The sequence below is a fragment of the Carettochelys insculpta genome, chromosome 8, assembly GCF_033958435.1.
Source record: "Carettochelys insculpta isolate YL-2023 chromosome 8, ASM3395843v1, whole genome shotgun sequence".
Taxonomy (NCBI): Eukaryota; Metazoa; Chordata; order Testudines; family Carettochelyidae; genus Carettochelys; species Carettochelys insculpta.
Window position 1 is genome coordinate 66,703,985 of NC_134144.1, and position 20,285 is coordinate 66,724,269.

Consider the following 20,285-nt stretch of genomic DNA (forward strand, 5'->3'; position numbering starts at 1 on the left):
GACATTCTGGTTTAATGGATACCCCTCCTCCAGTTACCCCATGCAATCGAGGGGTTACTGTATTTGAACTTCATTCCTGTTTGTATAGTGTTTCCTGATCTATTAAGTAGGTATACTTTCGAGTTTCCAGTTTCAAATGCCATGCTCTGTCGCGGTTCAGCTACCCCTTGTTCAGACACAGAATTACTAGAATTGGCATAAGAGTGAGGACCCTGGGCAGGCACTCACACTTGGAAATACCCTTTGAATGTGTAATGTTGTCTTTAGCTCAATTAGCAATATTACAAACCAGCAAAGAACAGTAAACTCCTTATCTGGTAATTTCCTCATTAAACTGGAAATCTTAGATAACTGGCACCAGCCTCTGCTGGTTCCGCCCTGGGTTTTCCTGGCTGGGGCTAGGTTCTCAGCCCCTGGGCTGCCGGGGTTCCTCTGGCTCTGGCAAAGCTCTATTCCCTGTGCTGCTGGCAGAGCCCCGGGTCTCCGGCAGAGCCCCATGTGCCAGCAGAGCCCAGGGCCTCTGGCAGAACCCCGTGTACCGGCAGAGCACCGCATGGCCACAGAGTTCTACCACCTGGGGGGCTACTTGAGTTCCCCAAACTGGCATCCTGCTGCCTGCATAGGATTGGAGCTGGTGGCGGGGCTCCGCTCCCAGTCAGCTCTCACTGATGGGTCTGGTGGACTCTCCTGCCCCCCTGCCAGGGACTCCACAGCCGCCTCTCTAGCTCTGTCTCTATCAAGCGGCATTTCAAAAACCTGTCATGGATGGAAACCAGTGAAATCTGGCGAGCCCGCGCATAGGCAACGGTGAACAATGTCTCTCAGCCACTCAAAATCCCAGTAAGCAAGGTTGTCCGCCACTGGCCTAGGTCATTCCATTTGACTGACTTTTGGGTTGCCATGTGTACTCATGAGGGTGTATGGGCTTCCATCCAGATTTAAATTTCCACGCCATTATAGTGGCGGTGTGTCCTTCTCTAATAGGCTCTCTATCATTTTACCTCATCTACATTAGCGTGTGAATCAACTTGGGTATCACAGCATTTTTGCAATTGAACATCCACTGGTGTGCATATCCTAGCATATCAGCAGCGAGCATCAGCTTTTATTTTGTGGTTGCCTGTTAAGTTTAGCTTTGCTTATTCATTGCCCCATTCCATCTTGTTTGACAGCTTGTGATTAGTCATTCCCAGTCAATTGCTCATGCTAAGTCTGCAAAGGAGGTGGAGTGCAGAAGTTTGATCTTTTGACCTCTCTGTATGGTCCAAGTGCTGGTGATACTTTTTTAAAGTCACTAATAGCCCTACTTACAGCAGCTTCGTTAATAAATAAATGAAGATGCAGGATGTTACCGTTTAGGGGGTGGTGGGTAGCATTAATCTTTTGTTAACCGCAGGTGGCATGGCTTTGAGCAGCTCCCGGGTGCACAGGGGAGGAGGGACAGGGCTGAGCTCCCACCTTGAGTGCCAATGAAAATCAGCTCAGGTGCCACTCTTGGCACCTGTGCTGGGGTTGCTGACCCCTGGGCTAAGCCACTATCTTATAGGCTTTGAGGGCTGTCGTTTCCTTGCACTGCTGCTTTAATTTATACCTGGATCTTAGCTGATATATACTCATAGACTACTGGTGTTTGTACAACCTACTACTGCTCTATGAGTAGGCTGGGGTTTGAAAAACTTAGTAGCTGCTTTGCTAGCCAGGGAACTCAGGCTACTCGTTGGAGAGTGGTAATAAATAATGATGGAGCTGCGGTGGGGAAGGCCACTGGCACGATCCTGGAACAATGCCCTGGCTAAAGCCAACCCCATTTCCAGCAACTGAAGGGGGAAGGTTCCTGAGATTCTTACCAGCGTGCTGTCCCTGGATTCCATTTGAGGTTTTATTGGCATCTGATGAGTGAGTGTCCAATTAAATGTCAAACCGCCACATTGGCAGCTAGGAGTGAGAAGGATTTTGCTGTCTTGTCTGCCTTTCTCTCTCCACTGCAGTTCAGAGGAGGTTTCTGAAAAAGAACAGGGAAGATCGGATGAAAGTGTCACTTCCATGCCTCTCTCCGGTTTGTTTTTATGCCATCTTTTCTATGAATGACGCTGTGCCTTCTGCTGCTGCTGTTTGTGTGACCTGAGTCTGTACTGCTGGGATCAAATCAGAACTTGATCACTGATTTACATTGAGCTGAATCAGAACTCTGTTTCGTCAGGCAGCAGCATCATGGAATTGGTATAATTTTTGTCCACTGTGGCTGCTGAAATGATCCTGAACAGTAGGAGTGACACTGTGACCAGACCTTTGGTAATTTGTCTCTTCTGCTGCTACCAGACAAGTCTATAAGCAGCTGAAGAGACTCTCTGGAGCTACCTGTCTGCTGACTCAGGAAGACAGTGTTGCTTCTTTTTACATCCACATGATTTTGTTTACAATTACACTGGCTGGAAAAAATTATGCCAAATGGTCAGAGGTAGGTGCCTAAATTTAGGCAGCTAAATCCCTATTTGATGCCAGTAAGTTGCAAGAGCTCATCTCATTCCACCTTGCAGATTACAATCTTTGATTAGAAAAGGATTCCCCGTCAGGGTGGATTTTTCATGCCCTAATGTTGTCCTTTAATACAAACTCAACAACTGGTATTTGGAAAATTTACGGGGAAAGATATGATTAGAGTGTGGTCACCAATGAGACCTGGATGACTCCAGGAATGGGATACAGACGGCTTGTCTACTCTGGAAGTGCTATAGCTGTCTTGCTGTATCACATCAGTGTAGGCACCAATGGAAGTTATCACTTTGGTGTAATTAATCCATCTCCGTGAGTGACAATAGTCAGGCCAATGGAAGAATTCTTCTGCTGCCCTTCCTTTGTCTACACTGGGACTTAGGGCTGCTTAACTGCGTTGCTCAGGGGTGTGCTGTAGTATAGAGCAGCCCTGAGTCTCTCACCTCAAAAGTGCCTGCCCTGCTGGGTCACAAGAACTCTGAAGGTTGCTGTTATCTCCAGTCGATTCTGTGGCTTGTGCTTAAGTGGATGGTTTCAATGCTATTTCTGATGGCCCCATTAGAAGGAAAAAAAAATTGGCAGCCTTGTTGGCAGCCTGAGAGACCAAGAACTGACTTGACTGGCTGCTGAGATTAAAGTAGCCTCTTTCCGTGTGTGTGCGCGTGCGCATGCGTGCACACGTGTGTGCACATGGGGATGAAGGTGGGAGTCCGGAGGGGGAGAGTTGCCTCCAGGCAGAGAGAGGTCACAGTTAGGGCTTGTTTGCACAACCCCTGCTAGGCCCCACTTGTCCTCTAGCTAAGCCGAGAGCTTCCGTTTCCGTAGCAGCTAATATTGTGCCATGTTTTCCTACTTGAAAATATTCAGGTAAATTCTTGGAGTCCCTAGGACTAATACAGCTTTGGTAAGAACATGTTGTGTAACCATTGGGGCACACCTGGAACTGGTACAAAAGGGCCTGGAAGCCCCATTATTACCATGTCCACTGAACACCGTGTGTCAGTATCTAGCCAGCGTTGTTCTTCGTTCTCTTTAAAGATTTTTAGTCTTTGTGCAACGCTGAATTGCATCTTGACGTAGTATCTTACTGAGCTCTTATTACCTCAGCAGCAGCTGATAGGCAATGAATTATTTAGGAACAGCCAGCCCTGTCATTAATTTTAATAAACCTTGTGTTTTCCATAGTGGTCTCTTACTCAGGGCAATGCATTTGCTGAGGCATGAGGTGGGCTTGTTATTTTATAGGTGGTCTAGATGGCTTTTGCACTGTTCTTGTAGATTCAATTTTAGCCATGTAACTGGAGGCCAGGCCAGGGAAGACAGTCAGTCATTATTGAACCTGTTCCTCATGCAGATTAGCAATAGCTTGACAGTAAAGAAGACTTTTGTCCAGGGCCACTGCTGGTGTAAATCAGGGTTGCTCTGTTGAAGCTACTGAGGCAATGTGGATTTAAGACTCTAGACCTTTACCTTTATCTTGGCCCTTTCATCCCAAAGGATCCCAAAGCACTGTATGAATACTGGGGTCCCATTCTGCTATCTCTGCTGTAGGAGTCTGATACTTTTTTGCTGTCATACACTGATGGTATACTGAGTATTTTCTGTTAATAAAATAAGATGCAATGTTACTACTTCATTGCTATGATATCTGATTAAATTACTACTTTTTATTTTTGCTGCATATGTTACTGCTTGTGGTTCTTTTTTTTTTAGACTGAATTCTTTTAAAGAATTTTCATCTATGTTCCTTTAAAAATTTTGTTTGGTGTTCCATTGTCTCAAGAAGTTTAAGAAACACTGCAATAGATTACAAAAAATCCCTCCTATGTCTAAATTTAATTGATTCAGATCTATGAAGACCAAAGCATAGTTTACTAGTGTTTGAACTAGTAGACTGAGGGACAAATCATCTAATCTTCTGTCTTCCTGTCAGTATTGGGGTGTGGAAAGGAATTACTGCTGGAGTCAGTGATTAGAGAAGCTGGATGTAAAACTGTTAGGGGAGATTTAAGCCCTATTAATAGAAGCTTTCAAATCCAATCTGGAAATTTTTCATATGAATATTTAACCCACATATTTGTCAGTGGTGAGGGCCTAATGAATAAGCTATCAATAAGCTACCCAAAGCAGAGCAGCTCATCCCTCCAGCTGACACTGAGAGTCTGTTTGATAGATAGATGAAAGCAGACTTTGCTAAAGGGAATTCTGGCCTCAGAGCTTGGTACATTAAAAAAGAGCACCTAATGGAGAGAAATAGCAATCTCCTGTAGTCAGTGAGATATATATATATATATATGAGTCATACATTATAAAGCCAGAGGGACCATTTTGTGCACCTGCTATGACATCCTGTATAGCACAGGTCAGAGAATTAATTCCGATTGAATCAGAGCGGATCTTCCGGAAAAACATTCAGTCAATTAAAAAACATTCGGTCCTGGAGAATCCATCACAACTCTTAGTAAGTTAGTGGTTAATTAGCCTCAGTTACCAACTTGTGTATTATTTGGGCTTGTCTACACTTGAACTGCCAGAGCAGCACTGCTGCAACACTTCAGTGTAGCCACTCGCTACAATGACTGAGAGGAGGGCGGGAGATTGATGGAAGAATTGCTCTACGGACCTAAACCAAACAAAAACTAACAGTATAATTTGTTAGGTGATGAGCTGTCGTGGGAGAGGCCCACTTCCTCAGAATTTTCCAGATCTGAAGAAGTGGGCCTGTCCAATGAAAGGTAATAAATTATATTTTAGTCTTTAAAGGGGTACAGGATTGCTTTTTTGCATTTTTGTTTTGTGAAGATAGACTAACACAGTTATCTCTCTCTCTCTGTCGACCTAGTACCATCTACACCAGGAATTAGGTCCATTTAACTACGTCAGCTTAACTGTGTTAGGGATGTGGATTGTTAGCTGCGTTAACTTAATTTTTATTGTATATCTAGCCTGAAAGACTACATTTGTCTAGCTATGGTGTCTAGCCATTGGGTCTTGCTAGATTTTTGTCTGTTAAAGGGCCCTCTTCTTTTTCCCAGACAGGTACATACAGATTGTGATTTAAATTACCTCTTGAACTTCTCTTTTATAAGCTAAATAGATTAAGCTCTTTGAGTCTGTTTCTCTAAGGAATGTATTTTAATCCTTTAATGGATTAAAGGATGTTTCTGCTGCTACTCTAGATGCACTTGTTTATGAATCCAAGCATGGTATTGGGGTACTCATCTTTAGGTGATGGTCCACCATGACCGTCAAATCTTTTTGGACACACTAGGCCGCAGGGTGAGATTCTTCATCCTGTAAATAAGGTCTACGGACTTTGTTTAGATGTATGGCTCTTCATTTTAGCTGTAGCAAAACACATTACGCCCAGCTTACCAAAGGCTCCATATCCCTCTGTGCCAGTGACCTGTCCTCTTCATTATCTACCACTCCCACAATCTTTGTTTCATCTGCAAACTTCATACACAATGATTTTGTGTTCTCTTCCAGCCTATAATTGATCAAAATGTTACATAGCATAAGGCCAAAAACAGATATCTGCAGGACCTCCGCAAAACCACATCTGTTTGATTTCCCATTTACAATTACCTATCCATTAGATAGTTTTCAATCAATTTAATGGGTGTCATGTTGATTTTGTATCATTCTAGTTTATTAATGAAAACATTGTGCAGTACCAAGTCCTATACTTTATTGAAATTTAATACATCAAAACTTACGTGAACCAACCACACTTGTAATCTTAAAAAATCAAGTTTTGTTTTCCCACACATGTGAATTGGCATTAATTATATTACCCTACTTTAATTGCATATTAACCAAGTCCCACATTATTTTGTCCAGGCTCTGTGTCAGGCTACCAGTCCTATAATTAGCAAGTCATCCTATTTCCTTTCTTTAAATATTGGCATGTTAGCTTTTTTCCAGTCCTCTAGAACTTCATCAGTGTTTCAAGACTTATTGAAAATTAGCATTAATGGTCCAGAGAGCTGGTTGGCCAGCTTTTTTTAGAACTCTTAGCTTTGTGTTATCTGCGCCTACAGATTTTAAAATGTCTAATTTCAGTAGCTACTTTATTATCGTCATTCTGAGTTAACTGTTGGAACATAAGTATTTCTTCATCATATGGTAGGAATATCATCAGGCTTTTTCCCGTACACAGAAGAGAAATATTTATCGAACACTTATTCAGATGAAGAAGTGGGTCTTGCTCATGGCCCAATACATTTGTTAGTCTCTGAGGTGTTACAGGACTGCTTATTATGTGTGATGCTAGCAATTGATTACTTGTAGCTGTGTGGAAATCTTCCTTACTTCTCTCTTATGGTCACCGCCTGCCCACATTTTCTTTCTCCAGCCATGTGGAATGCCTCCTGGTCCTCTGTCTCCCATGGTTGTGAACTGTCAAACCTCTGTTCTAATAACTGGGATTGCAGATTTTTTTCCTGTTTGTAAGTGTACTTCTGCGGTAGTGGATAAAAGTTAATTTAATGTCACAATAACCTGTAACAAAAAAATACTTTTATTGAACCTTCTCCAATCAATGTAAGACTGAATTAGCTGAAGGAGAAAAAGCCCCCTGACATAATGTAAGGACTGTGTTTAAAATCATGCCTGAGAAACTAGAGAAGTGCAGCACTGGAAATCAATGATTTCTGGACAAAATAATGAGGGGATGGGGTATACCACCTACCTCTCCCTTCCTTTGAGTCCTCAAACAGAGGGTTTTGGGGGGTAAATGAGCAGAGGCTCACGCAACGATTGCTGGCGGAGAATAGGGGCAGGAACGAGCTGCACCATCATAGCTGAACAGTGACAGAGAGAGAGTCGTGTTAGTCTGTATTTTTAGTGAGTATCCAAACAAAAACAGCAGTCGTAGCACTTTAAAGACTAATCAAATAGATCTATTAGGTGATGAGCTTTTGTGGGACAGACCCACAATAATAAATTTATTTGATTAGTCTTTAAAGTGCTACATGACTGCTGTTTTTGTTTGGATACTCACCACCATGGCTGTCTCTCCAGGGTGCTTGGGAGAGCCACTGTAACATCTTTGGGCCTTTGTGATCCTATCGTGAGGAATGTCGTGACCAGACCAGACCGGGGGGGGGGGGGGGGGGGGAGAGAGAGAGAGAGACAGGTGACATTGCCGTTTCCAATGGCCCCCGCTGAATTCCAAATACCAGTTGGAATGTGAGACTGTCACCTCCCACTTGGTGGGTCCTTTTCCTTCCCTGCTGTATTTCTTCTGTTTCTGCCTTCTGTTTAAGAGGAGCCTGGTTTAGCAACCCAAGATTATATTTTGCAACGCTGCTGTGAAAGTGTAACTAGTAAGGGAACCAAAAGCAGCCCCCGAAACAGGCCAGCGCTCAGACAAGCTTGCAAGTCTTGGAGCAGCCGATAAGGTCATGAATTCCTCTAGCAGTGAGGTTGCAAGTGTGTGTCAATGCCAGAGAGACTCTTTATTTTCAATCTGTGGTGTTCTTTCCTCCCCTGTGTTGCTCGTGGTTTGCCTCTTTTGGCTTCTAGGAAATAGGACCAGATGCCCATCCCAGAGCACTTTTTCCCTCTTCTGCCCTACAAAAGGGTAGTAATTACTGTGAGGTACCCGGGATGGTGAGTAACCTTCTTGTGCACGCACACGCGCACTCTTTGTCTGTGTCTGTCTCACATGAGGGTGAGTCTTTATGGCAGCTGGTTTTCATCTCCCTGGCACTGCCAGCTCTCAGCCACTTGACCACTGTCATGCCAACCCCTCTTCCACCCAGCTGGTTAACAGTAGGTGTACCTCAATCTTTGCATCCTTCTGAATTGTACCCCTTGGATTTCCAGCCCTTCACACCAGCTACTCACAGAAGTCCAGAGCTTTTGCCCCCCAAGGTACAGAGTACCCCAGTTTGCCAGCTTTCCCTGAAAACACCGATCCTGTAACCTGTGCAGCAGTTATAATAAGAGACCGTTCATTAAGAAAGAATAAAGATGTATCTAGCAACAAGAGAGTGTAAAATAAAACACAAACCTGGTCTACGCTTATCAATAGTTACCTTTCCTACTAATAAAGTTGATTCACCCTCTTCCCTCTCTCACTCCCCCCCCCCCCCCCGCCCCCAATTTCAGTCCCTAGCAGAGTTGGCTGGTTTCTCTGGAACCAGGATCCAAACGGTCATGAGTGCAACCCCCTCTGACAGAGGTTTTCCTCAGAAAATGGCTCCAGGGTGTCTGACTGGGGTTGCTAGTACCTGTACCTAGGCATTGTGGTGGTAAGTGCTTTACTAACACTACTGGGCAGATGTGAAAAGGAGCCAGTCGGGGTACATCTATACTTACTGCGGGTTTGATGCACTGTGATCAATCCACCGGAGTTCGATTTCGCCATGTTAGGGAAGACACAGAAAAATCAATCTCCCTGGGCTCAGCCGTTGACCCTGGTGTACTGCGCTGCTGTGTGGAGTAAGGGATGTTGGCATGAGGCCAAAGAGTCCTGATCTACACTAGGGAACAGGTGATCCTGAGATGTCGATTCTAGCTACGCTAATGGTACGCTGAAATTGTGTGCCTGGGATTGACTTTGATCCCTAGTGTAGACCAGGCCTTAGGCTGTTTTGTACTAAGGGTAATGCTGAGACTAAGAACATTTGATGTGGTTGGTGCTGTGATGCTGCTGGGGCGGCTGGACAATCACACCACCTCACTGAAGCTATTAAGTGCAGTAGTCACCTCTCAGTTAGGCTGAATGACAACGGCAGGATGCCTGTTTGCTAATGATAGCAGGAAACAATGGGAAAACCACCAGCCAAACTCTAGACTGTATGCAAGCCTGGACAAGGCATTTCCCCGGAGTGTGAAAACAGCACAGATTGTGTGTCTGAGGGGGTGGAGATGGACTTGACTGCAGCCGTGTGTCTGTGTGTGAGAGGAAGGAAAAAGCAGGAGAAACAGGCAAAGGGGAAAAAAGGCACGGAAGTGCCAGGGTGAAAACAAACTGCCTCCTGCTGTTTGATTACGCCAGTGTTCAGGGAAATAGAACTTGACGTCCATTCTTTGTAAATAACCAGACATGTGTCAAAGAAATACCTGGCCCCATCAGCACTTTATCTTTCTGGCGGACGTAATCTCTAGGACCCCAGAATCAGCTAACCTCTTGGCTAACGTTCTTGAGAGGCCCACGGTTGAAGTAGCGATGGTGGGTGCAGTTCAGAGCTGAGAGGGAACCAACTGTGATCCTGTCTGATCTCAGTGCTAAGGGATGTTAGGTCAGGTCACTGACAGACAGACACAGCCTCCAGGGAGAAACCAGAAACCTGTTGATTCAGTAGGTGGCATCTTCCCTCAGGGTCAGCACCCCAGACATGTTGCTGGGAGGCACTGTGAGGTGCTGTCTTTAGGCTAAGACTTAAAACCAAGGTTCTTACTATTGGTAATCATTGAAACACCCCTCTTTTCATTTGCCAGTTTTCACAGAAGAAGGGGTGTTTAGCTCTGTGTCCTGGTCAAACTCCAATGACCTGCTTAAAAATCCCATTGTGGCTGCAATCAGCTGCGCTGTTCTTCTTCACCTCTCATCCTGAACTGTTGCTATGTTCCACTCCAGAGGTGGCTGCACTTCAGTAGATGGGGATATGATGCCTAATGTTTATATAGAGCCAGACCTGTGCGGGGATACAGATGCTCAAGGTGCTCAGAACTCTTTCAGGATGAGAAGCAGTGCAGACGTGCAAATGGCTGGTAGAACTGTGGTTGAAAGACAACGGTACCTACTTGTACAATGTCAAAGGCCAATGTCAGGTCAGTGTCAGGTTCCCCATACTGTCAGAAGTCTTGACAATACTTGTGATTGGATATTAAAAACACTCAGACCAAATATTCCAAGCTTCATCAATGCACCACTCTGTATGGGCAGTGTTTCTCATAGGCCACCTTACACAGATGTGCTCCCAAGCATGTGTTCACATTAGGTACACTTCTAGTATGGTAGTTTACAAGCTAAAAACACTAGATAGGTCACTCATGGAATCCACTCACCCGCTTCCTGCTTTGTTCTACTCTGTCACCCGTTCCATCTTTGTTTGGCACACCACATTCCAAGTGGTAGGGGCCAAGAGAGCAGGACAGCACAAATGTGCCTGGCTTTTGACAGGTTTCATATTTGCCAGTGATTTGAGCTTTGCAGATTGTTGTGGGATCCCTGGCATCGATGGCAAGATCATGCTACAAGTCAAATAGCTAAACTACTCAATATTCATATTTAACCTAATAGCTGCAGTATTAGGACCATGCTAATAATGCCTGTTAATGTGGTGTGTGACGAGTTGGCTAGCACCCTCTAGTGGCTATTCTAGGGAGACTAGCAACCTGCTAGCACATCTCTTTCAAGTCAAGATCTATGCTGTGGCACAGAAGGTCAAGGTCTCAGATCCTGCTGATGGCTCCTCTGGGGAGTTGGTACAATACTGGCATTTGAGTAAGAGGTTTTAACAGCTAGAGAGTTCACCCACTCGCAGAGAGCATCCTCTGTCAGGGATAGTATCTACAGCAGAATGTTACTGGTTCCCTCATGGTAGCGCAGTCAGCTATCACCTCATAGTTCTTTAGCTCAAGTGATAGATATTTGTGCTTTACATCTGAAGATCTGCATTCAACCCCTTGTGTGGATTTATAGCCACACAGAGCCTGGTCACATTAAACAATTTCCCACTTAAATGGACTTTAAATTTCCCCGTGCCTTAAACATAATAATAATCTTAAAAGTCCAGAAGATGGCCTGGAGAATGGAATCTCTTGCAGAGCTTAAAAAGGAAGCACTTTATTTGGTGGCAATACCCTAATTTCATCCGCGTCAATTAAAAGGTCAACTGGATTTAGAGCATTTATACATGAAAGGAAACAGTGGCTTGATAAATTTTCTTTATAGCTTAGGGATCAGTTGCCAGCAAGCTCATTGTGGTCATTACTTTCCTTCCCTCTTTAACAGATACTTTTGTTTACATCTGCCACATTAAATTGCATCCATAAAGCATTTCACTATAGGCCCGCCAGCTGATGAGCCAATTTAAAAGCTTGCAGACTGCATTGCATCCATTTGTTTCTGCACAGAGAAGTAGAGGGTTTTGAACGTCACCCCACCCTACAGAGGGGAAGCCGGAAGATGGATTATTCTGGCAACAAACCAGCCATCTGTTCCTCTGCCAACACTAACGTTTAGTTTCTCAACCTCCCAGTTATTTTAAACGATGCTGACCTACAGGATGCAGGATGAGAGAGGTCACACAGCTCGTTCTTGCCGTCATTCCTCAAAATGGTAATTAAGCTCTCCGAGGTGGTGTTATAACTATGAGTAGTTAGCAGTGGCAGGCGCTGTTTACAGGCGCTGGGCAGAATCCTTCCTTGAGGTGCAAGAAGACACACTGCAGGAAAACTTCTTTCCTCCTCACACGCAGCAGCAACAGCACAATCTCTGCAGCATCCCACATGTGCTACCAGTGAAGGAGTACCCCATCCCCACAGAGTCGAAGCATGCCGCCTCTTAGTACACGTGCTGCCCTCAGCAGTGAGTCTGGGCTAGGAGCCATGTGCCGCTCTCCTCCAGAGAAACAGCAAACTTCACCCCCACTGCACTTCTAGCAAGGATGCATAGGGTAATAGCTCTGTTTCCTGCTGCTGTGCTCAGGGAGGGCAGCGTTTGGACCTTCTGCATAGACAGAATATTCCTTCCTTTTTTGGCTTGTTGAAGCTCAACCAGCACTGCCTCTAATTTGACTAAGTCAGTTCCCTTACGTGCTATGCTTTAGTCTCCCCATCTGTGCAAGAGGGCTGCCAATACTACTAACCTCCTCCTCTAAGGAACTCAAGCTACTTTACAAAAGTGGGTAAGTAATATAGTCCCTGGTTTATTGTTAGAGACAGGCATGTGGGGGTGTTAAGTAACCCGCCAAAGGACATGCATGATGTTAGTGTCACAGACAGAAACAATATGGTCTCCTGATTCCCATTCCAGTGGCACATCCAAGGAGAGCCTCTGCTTCACTCAGGGCTAACACTTCCTTACCTCACAGTGTGATTGAGAGACTTAAGTTATGTCCAGGAAGAGCTGAGAGATCCTTAGACAGAAGGGGCTGTACAAATGCTGGGTTTTTATTATTCTTAATCTGGTGGCTGTATTAATCCCAGCCTGCATTGCATCCCCAGAAGGGCAACAGGGATGGCTTGTGTGCATGGGGCATCATTTGTACTTGAGCAAACAAGCTTCCAGTCACAACCGACCCCAGCTAGAAAAAACCAGTCCTGTGATCTGAGTCCTCTCATGGTGCATGCTGGGAGCTGTCCAATCACCAAAACTGGCTTGGGGCTAGTTTAGTTTCCCTGCAATTTACATGTGGACATATTCAGTCTATGGAGATGAGCAGCCCGGTGGGCCACTCTCTGTATTTAGCTGATTGAGCGCTTGACAAGCGGCATCTTTGCTGTTTCCTGTATCTCCTTTTTAATAATCCAGCTTTGTGTGAATGTCAAATTGTGGGGGAGGGAGGGACAGTGAGTTTATTCAGAGAGGCTCCCATTTGGCTTTGGTTCCTCTTTGTCACTACAGAGCATCTTGATTGGGGGATATGATCAGATTGTTTTATTTTAAAATGAAAAGACCAAACTCACCACAGCCAGTGGAGCGGCCCCTGCGAATACCAGACCAAAAGTGTCCATCCTGTAAACGTGGTAAATGGACAGTGGATCACTTTGCCACCATTTTTAATTATAAGGAAAACTGTAGCCAGGGCAAACATTCCCTGCTGCAGATCATGACAGGAGCAACAATGGCCTGGTATGGAAAAGAAAGTGGCTTTTCTACTCCATTCAATACACGTTCTTATTCTGGGCCCTGTTGTATGCAAATACCTTCCAGAATTGCGACGTGGTTACCTTTGCTTAAGCAGGTACCATGGTAATAGTCTTGGGGGTGACTCCTTTCCAGGTCTGTGACAGATCACTTCACGGCTGTACAGAATAATCAGCTAATGTCTCTGGCTCGGAGAAGACAGCCAAATTGATGTTCTCCTCACTCTGTACTGAGCCCATGCAATCAGACACCTCAACAAAATGTAACACAGCCTGGTTACATTCCATCTGTGTATCTGTTGGCTTCTATGGCATCAGTTTCCAAGGCAGCTAGGCACTGATTCGCTGTGCCATGACTTAATAAGATACATCCATGTACACATCCCCTGGCCCCTTCTGCCCTGTACGCCAACTGCTCATTCCAACCATGGTGCTGTATACCCCACTCACCAGCATCTAGTGCAGCCCAGAGGTGTGAACCAACACCACCATTCTGCATGCTGGGAGATTTAGACAGTACTTGGTCCTGGCATTGGGGCAGGGGGCTGGACTGGATGGCCTCTCAAGGTCCCTTCCAGTCATAGTGTTCTGTGATTCTGTTCTTAGTCTGGCTCTAAGGAGAGCTCTGCCTTTGGGACACCTCCACTCCCTTCCTCTCTTCCATGCAAGGCTGGACGGTCAAATTCAGACACTTTCCCACACAGGAGGCTGATTTGAAGGGTTCACTTCATCATGGTACGAAACAAGCAAAGGCCAGACCTAGCCTGTGTGACTGAAGAGTGGGACCCTGAGTCCTAGCTCATCCCCCAGGCTGCGTTTTTACCCTTTACAGACCAGTTGGGATACCCAATTTCACCTTCTGCCTCACAGCACTGCCTTTGCCCAGAGTCCTGGGGATTTGATGGGAGGGGAGAGTACATGGCCAGTTTAAATGGCTTTGCCTCCCATGGCTGCTCCTTCGGCTATTTTCCACGCAGGCTGAGTTTATAGCTTCCTCAGTCTTTTTGTTTTGCTCTCACTGAGGCTGTCCTTGACTCTGCAGCCTTTGCTGTTGACTTTAAAGAGAATTAAGATGTTCTTGCTGCAGGTGAGAGCTTATAGATCAAAATGGAGAGGCTGTTTAAGACCTACGTGAAATAATGGTATTTTAAACACAATGTGCTGCGTCTACACTAGTAAGTTCTTTCGGAAAATCTGGCTCTCTTTCAAAAGAATGCATGGCGCATCCACACACAAAATGCACTCTGATCCAAACCTGAAAGAATATGGCTCTTCTTCCCGAAGCCATCTTCTGCTTCCAGACCTTCCTTTTGAAAAAACGTGTAGATGTTCCACAGGCCCTTTTTTTGAAAGAGCCGTCCCTCATGGTGCTGGATGATTTTTGATCCCTGGCCCATTCTTTCGCCGGAGCTGGGGCTGTGTGGATGCTGTCTATCGAAAGAGCGGATTTGATTTTTTTTTTCAATCCGCTTTTGTGTGTGTGGACGTGCTTTCGGCAGGAGCTTTTCCGGAAGAGATCTTCCAGAAGAACGTCTTTCAAAAAATCACTGTAGTGTAATCTTATACACCATGATCCTCATGTGCTCTGTTTAGTCAGTGGGAACGCTCCGCCTTTCTGGGAGAGGCCACACAGGCTCAGTACGTGCAGTAGGTAAAACATATATCCTTGCATTCCCACAGGAAAATTAACTCTTTGAACCCCGCAACTAAACACTCCCCCAGGATTATAAAGTCTGGGTTTGGAGTGAAGAGAGGCAGACACAGGCCATCAGACTTTTTGCTCTCTGAAGGCATCAGCTTGTGATGCTGTTTAGGATGATATCCTGGCCCAAGAGAAATCAATAGCAAAACTCTCATTGACTTTAGAAGGGCCAAGATATTACCCTTAGGGTGTTTATGGGGCCAATCCTGCAAAGTTCTGAACAAACTTGGTATTTAATTATAAAATAACAACTAAGGGGCTCTGAATCCCCTGAAGCTCCATTGCAAAGTGCAAACATTGAAAAGAGACATGGCGAATCTGAAGATACAGCCAAATAAAGGGTAGGGAATAGGGCTAGAGCACATGAGCAGGTGTCCCTGTGGGAAAAGGCCTGATCTGGTTAGTTGTAACATTTTATGGTTTTCTAAGTATTGTTTCTTAAATTGAAGCAAAGTGGGGGTTAGGTTGGACATTAGGAAAAACTTCTTGTCAGAGTGGTTAACCACTGGGATAAATTGCCTAAGGTGAATGCAGAATCTCCATCACTGGAGATATTTAAGAACAGGTTAGATAAATGTCTAACAGGGATAATATAGATGGGGCTTGGTCCAGCCATGAGGGCAGGGGCCTGGACTACTTGACCTCCTGAGGTCCTTTCCAATTTTAGCGTTCTGTGACTTGAGATGTTGGCAGGAGGGTGAAGAGTCACCCACCTGGCAATGACCAGCCATAGCAGTTGTAGGGTTTGTGAGAGGTGATGGGCTGGGATGGAAGGTAAGGCAGTAGCTGTTTAGGTTTTCTTAGGGAGTTTTTCAGGCATCAGGAGCAGCTCTTCTCCCAGGATCTCATAGCTCATGGTTAGTAAAGCAACTGTAAAACATAGCAACTTCTGACTCTGCAGATCTGCTGTTTACAGTGGTATCTATCCTAGCTTTGCTCTTTTGAAAGACATGCAAATGAGGTTCAGATTTACATATCTGGCACCTCATTTGCATGTTCTTTCAAAAGGAAGAAGACAGTGTAGAGGCTGCTCTTTTGAAAGTAAACCCCATTTCCGAAAGCACTCCTCTTCCCGTTTTTTAGGAAGAAGGGTGCTTTCGAAAATGGGGTTTACTTCCGAAAGAGTAGTGTCTACACTGCTTTTTTCTTTTGAAAGAATATGCAAATGAGGTGTGTGATATGTAACTCTGCACTTCACTTGCATTTTTGATTTCCTTCATTTACATGCCTCTTTCAAAATAGGCATACAAGTGTAGACGCAGCCTAAATATAGTGAGAGTCACATCCACTGACTTTAGTCATTCAGCGTACTTTGTTACTGCTTTTGATATTCATTTGCCCTGCAGAGCCATCACGGTGCAGGAATCCAGTCAGGCTTACAAATCATCCGTGCAGCTGTTAAATAAGTGTGAAATGCAAAATGTTCATTACTGGTGCAGATGCCTCTGCCCAGCACGACTTCCAATCCCCTGAGAATTTGCAGGGTAGGCAGTAAGAAAACCCCATCTTTTTACTTAAAAGTGATGATCAGTTTTGATTTGGCAGTATGTCTGAACTGCAGTCAGAACAGTAAATATAGGCATAGTTGAGCTAGTTTTGATTGAGCTCACTTGCTAAAAGTACTGTCACTGCAGAGCTATAAGAGGCGGCTTGGGTTAGCCACCAGAGGATGTACCTAGGGCCCACAGCAGGATTGTACTCAGGCTTCTAAGGTGTGTTGTCGTGGCAACATCATTATTTTTAACAAGCTAGCATGACCAGCCTAACATAGCATGTGGGTGAACCTGTATGTGCTGCAGTCATGCCGCCCGATTGCTGAATAGCCACACCCTTCGCAGAGAGAAGAGAAAAATGAAAACCTACAAGTACTGGAGGATGCAGCTATAAAAATAGTCTGAATCAATAACTGTCAAGTTGGTCTATCCTTCATTTTGTCCTGTGATTTTTGCACTGTGTTACTTACAAGCTGGAAAGCCTTTTCTCCTGCTAATTACGGCAGTTCTACCTAGCAAATGGCATTTCAGTGCCTAGTCTGAGCCCTGGGTTTTGGACAGGATTCGGACACTTGAGTTATGTCTACGCTCCAGGAATCTTTCGAAAGAAGTTCTTCCAGAAGATTTCTTCTGACAAAACTTCTTTTGAAAGAGCACATACACACACAAGAGAGCAGATTGAAAGAATGATTGGATGATGGGACATCCAGGATTTCCAGGTTTGTCATCTCGGGCATTGGCACTCTCATTGAAGGACTGTCTGGTAACGTGGACACTCTCCTCAGACCCTGTGCCACCAGCACTCCTAGCTATCTCCGAGACACCACTGACTTCCTGAGAGAACTGCAGTACATGGCTGACCTATGTCACTGTCCTAGCCACCATGGATGTAGAGGCTCTCTATACCAACATCCCACACAAAGATGGAATAAATGCTGTGCGGAACAGTATCCCTGATGATGCTACAGCACATCTGATGGCTGAGCTCTGTAACTTTATCCTCACACACAACTATTTCAGATTTGGCGACGATATATACCTTCAAATCAGCGGCACAGCTATGGGTACCCTCATGGCCCCTCAATATGCCAATATTTTCATGGCTGGCCTGGAACAGCGCTTCCTTAGCTCTTGTCCACTAACACCCCATCTTTACTTACGCTACATTGATGACATCTTCATCATCTGGACCCACGGGAAGGAGACTTCGGAGGAATTCCACCAGGACTTCAACAACTTTCACCCCAACATCAACCTCAGCCTGGAACACTCCACACAGGAGATCCACTTCCTGGACACCACAGTGCTAATACACGATGGCCACATCAATACCACCCTGTACCGTAAACCCACTGACCGCTACGCCTACCTTCATGCCTCCAGCTTTCATCCCAGACACACCACACGATCCATTGTCTACAGCCAAGCACTAAGATATAACCGCATTTGCTCCAACCCCTCCGACAGAGACAAACACCTACAGGATCTCTACCAAGCATTCTTGAAACTGCAGTACCAACCTGAGGAAGTGAAACCAACAGAACACCACTAGCCATCACCTACAGTCCTCAGCTAAAACCTCTACAGCACATCATCAGGGATTTACAACCCATCCTGGACAATGATCCCCCACTTTCACAGGCCTTGGGAGGCAGACCAGTCCTTGCCCACAGACAACCTGCCAACCTGAAGCAAATCCTAACCAGCAACTATACACCGCACCACAGTCACTTTAACTCAGGGACCCATCCATGCAACAAACCTCATTGCCAGCTCTGCCCACATGTCTACACCAGCAACACCATTACAGGACCTAACCAGATCAGCCACACCATCGTGGGTTCATTCAGCTGCACATCTACCAATATAATTTATGCCATCATGTGCCAGCAATGCCCCTCTGCTATATACATCGGACAAACTGGACAGTCTCTATGTAAAAGAATAAACGCACACAAATCAGATATCAGAAATGGCAATACACAAAAACCCGTAGGAGAGCACTTCAATCTCCCAGGCCACACAGTAGCAGACTTAAAAGTAGCTATCCTACAGCAAAGAAATTTCGGGACCAGACTCCAAAGAGAAATTTCTGAGCTACAATTCATCTGCAAATTCAACACCCTTAGCTCAGGCTTAAACAAAGACTGTGAATGGCTGGCTAAATACAAAAGCAGCTTCCCCTCCCTTGGTGTTCACACCTCCAGATCAACTGCTGGTAGTAAGTCTCACCCTTGCTGACTGAGCTAACCTTGTTTTCCCCACCCTTGCTCTGGCTTATTTATACGTGGCCCTGCAGATTTCCAAAACCAGCATCTGATGAAGTGAGTCTGTGCTCACCAAAGCTCATGCTCAAAACTTTTCTGTTTGTCTATAAGGTGCCACAGGACCCTTCGTTGCTGTTACAGATCTGGACTAACACGGCTACCCCTCCGATTTTTGTGCGTAGACACTCTGCTGGATGTTTCTAAAGAACCCCTTCTTTTGAAAAAATATTTTGAAAGGAATTGCTAGCGGGGAGACAGCCCTGTGGTGATTTTTTTTTTTTATAGTAACTTCAATTTACAGTGCGCCGTATCTCAAACCTTTCTCTTTGTGAGCTATCAGCCTGCATCTCCAGAGAGCAATCTGCCAGTATTCTGGGACCCTTGTCTGTGTAGCTTGTGAGTTTGTCAGAACCTTTTTTAAGGCAGGAATGCCATCTGTAACAGGGTTCAGGGGCCCCCAAGCACTGCACCCATCCACAGGCAAGAGCGACTCTCACTCAGCAGGTAGAACAGGAAGTTTATTAGTCGACAGAGGCACAGCTCAGCACAGAGGCGTCAGTACAGCAGGCAGTGACAGTCATTCCAACCCATCCTGGGGAGAGGAGCCCAAGGGGTGCCCCATCTGGGGTGTAGCTTCCCCCCAGCCCGGCTGGCTGCCTTCAACTCTCTCCCCCACCAGCTTCTAACTGCCACCTCCGATTCAAACCCAGCTTGGTTCCTCCCTGCTCTTTGTTCAGGTCAGAGGTGTTACCTGCCAGCTTAGGGGCCTCAGGGGGTCATCCTTAGCAGCTGTGAGCTGCTCTGCCTCTCTCTCTCTCTCTCTCTCTCTCTCTCTCTCTCTCACACACACACACACACACACACACACACACACACACACACACCCATCGACATGTTAAACCTTCACCCTGAGCTCAAAGACCCATCAGGCATCTTGAGCATAGCTAGGAATGGGCCTGATCCCTGCACCAGACCAAAACTCTGCTGTGCTTTGGGGAACTGCACACCTAGTCTGAATCCCAGGGCTGAGGCCTGTCTCGTTAAGTGGGAGCTGAGCCAGAATATCTCATCCCTACTGGTTTTAGCTTTGGGGGCCATTTGGCTTCAGATCGTAGCTTGGCCACCCAGCCCCATTCCACAGCATCGCATTTCTGCAAACACTGCTCCCCACGCACATAACAGTTACACAGTAAAGCAGGATCTGCTCCAATGACAACAAATAGCCAAGCAATAGATACCAGCAGATTTATTGGGGTCGCAGTAAAGAGCTAGACTGTGACTTCATGCACAGCCCTGAGCAAAGCACAACAGTCCAAAGGGTAGCCCCATACAGATCTGCCCTGCTTCCCCTCCGTCTGTGCTACCACTAAAGGACTATGTGCCTCTCTCCTGTGCTCAGTTAGCTGCATAGGCTAGTTAGCGCCTAAGGCTGTGGGGAATCAAAGCTTTTTCCCTCCCTGCCCCTTCTCAGCCACTCACCACTCACCTGCTTCAGGATGAAAA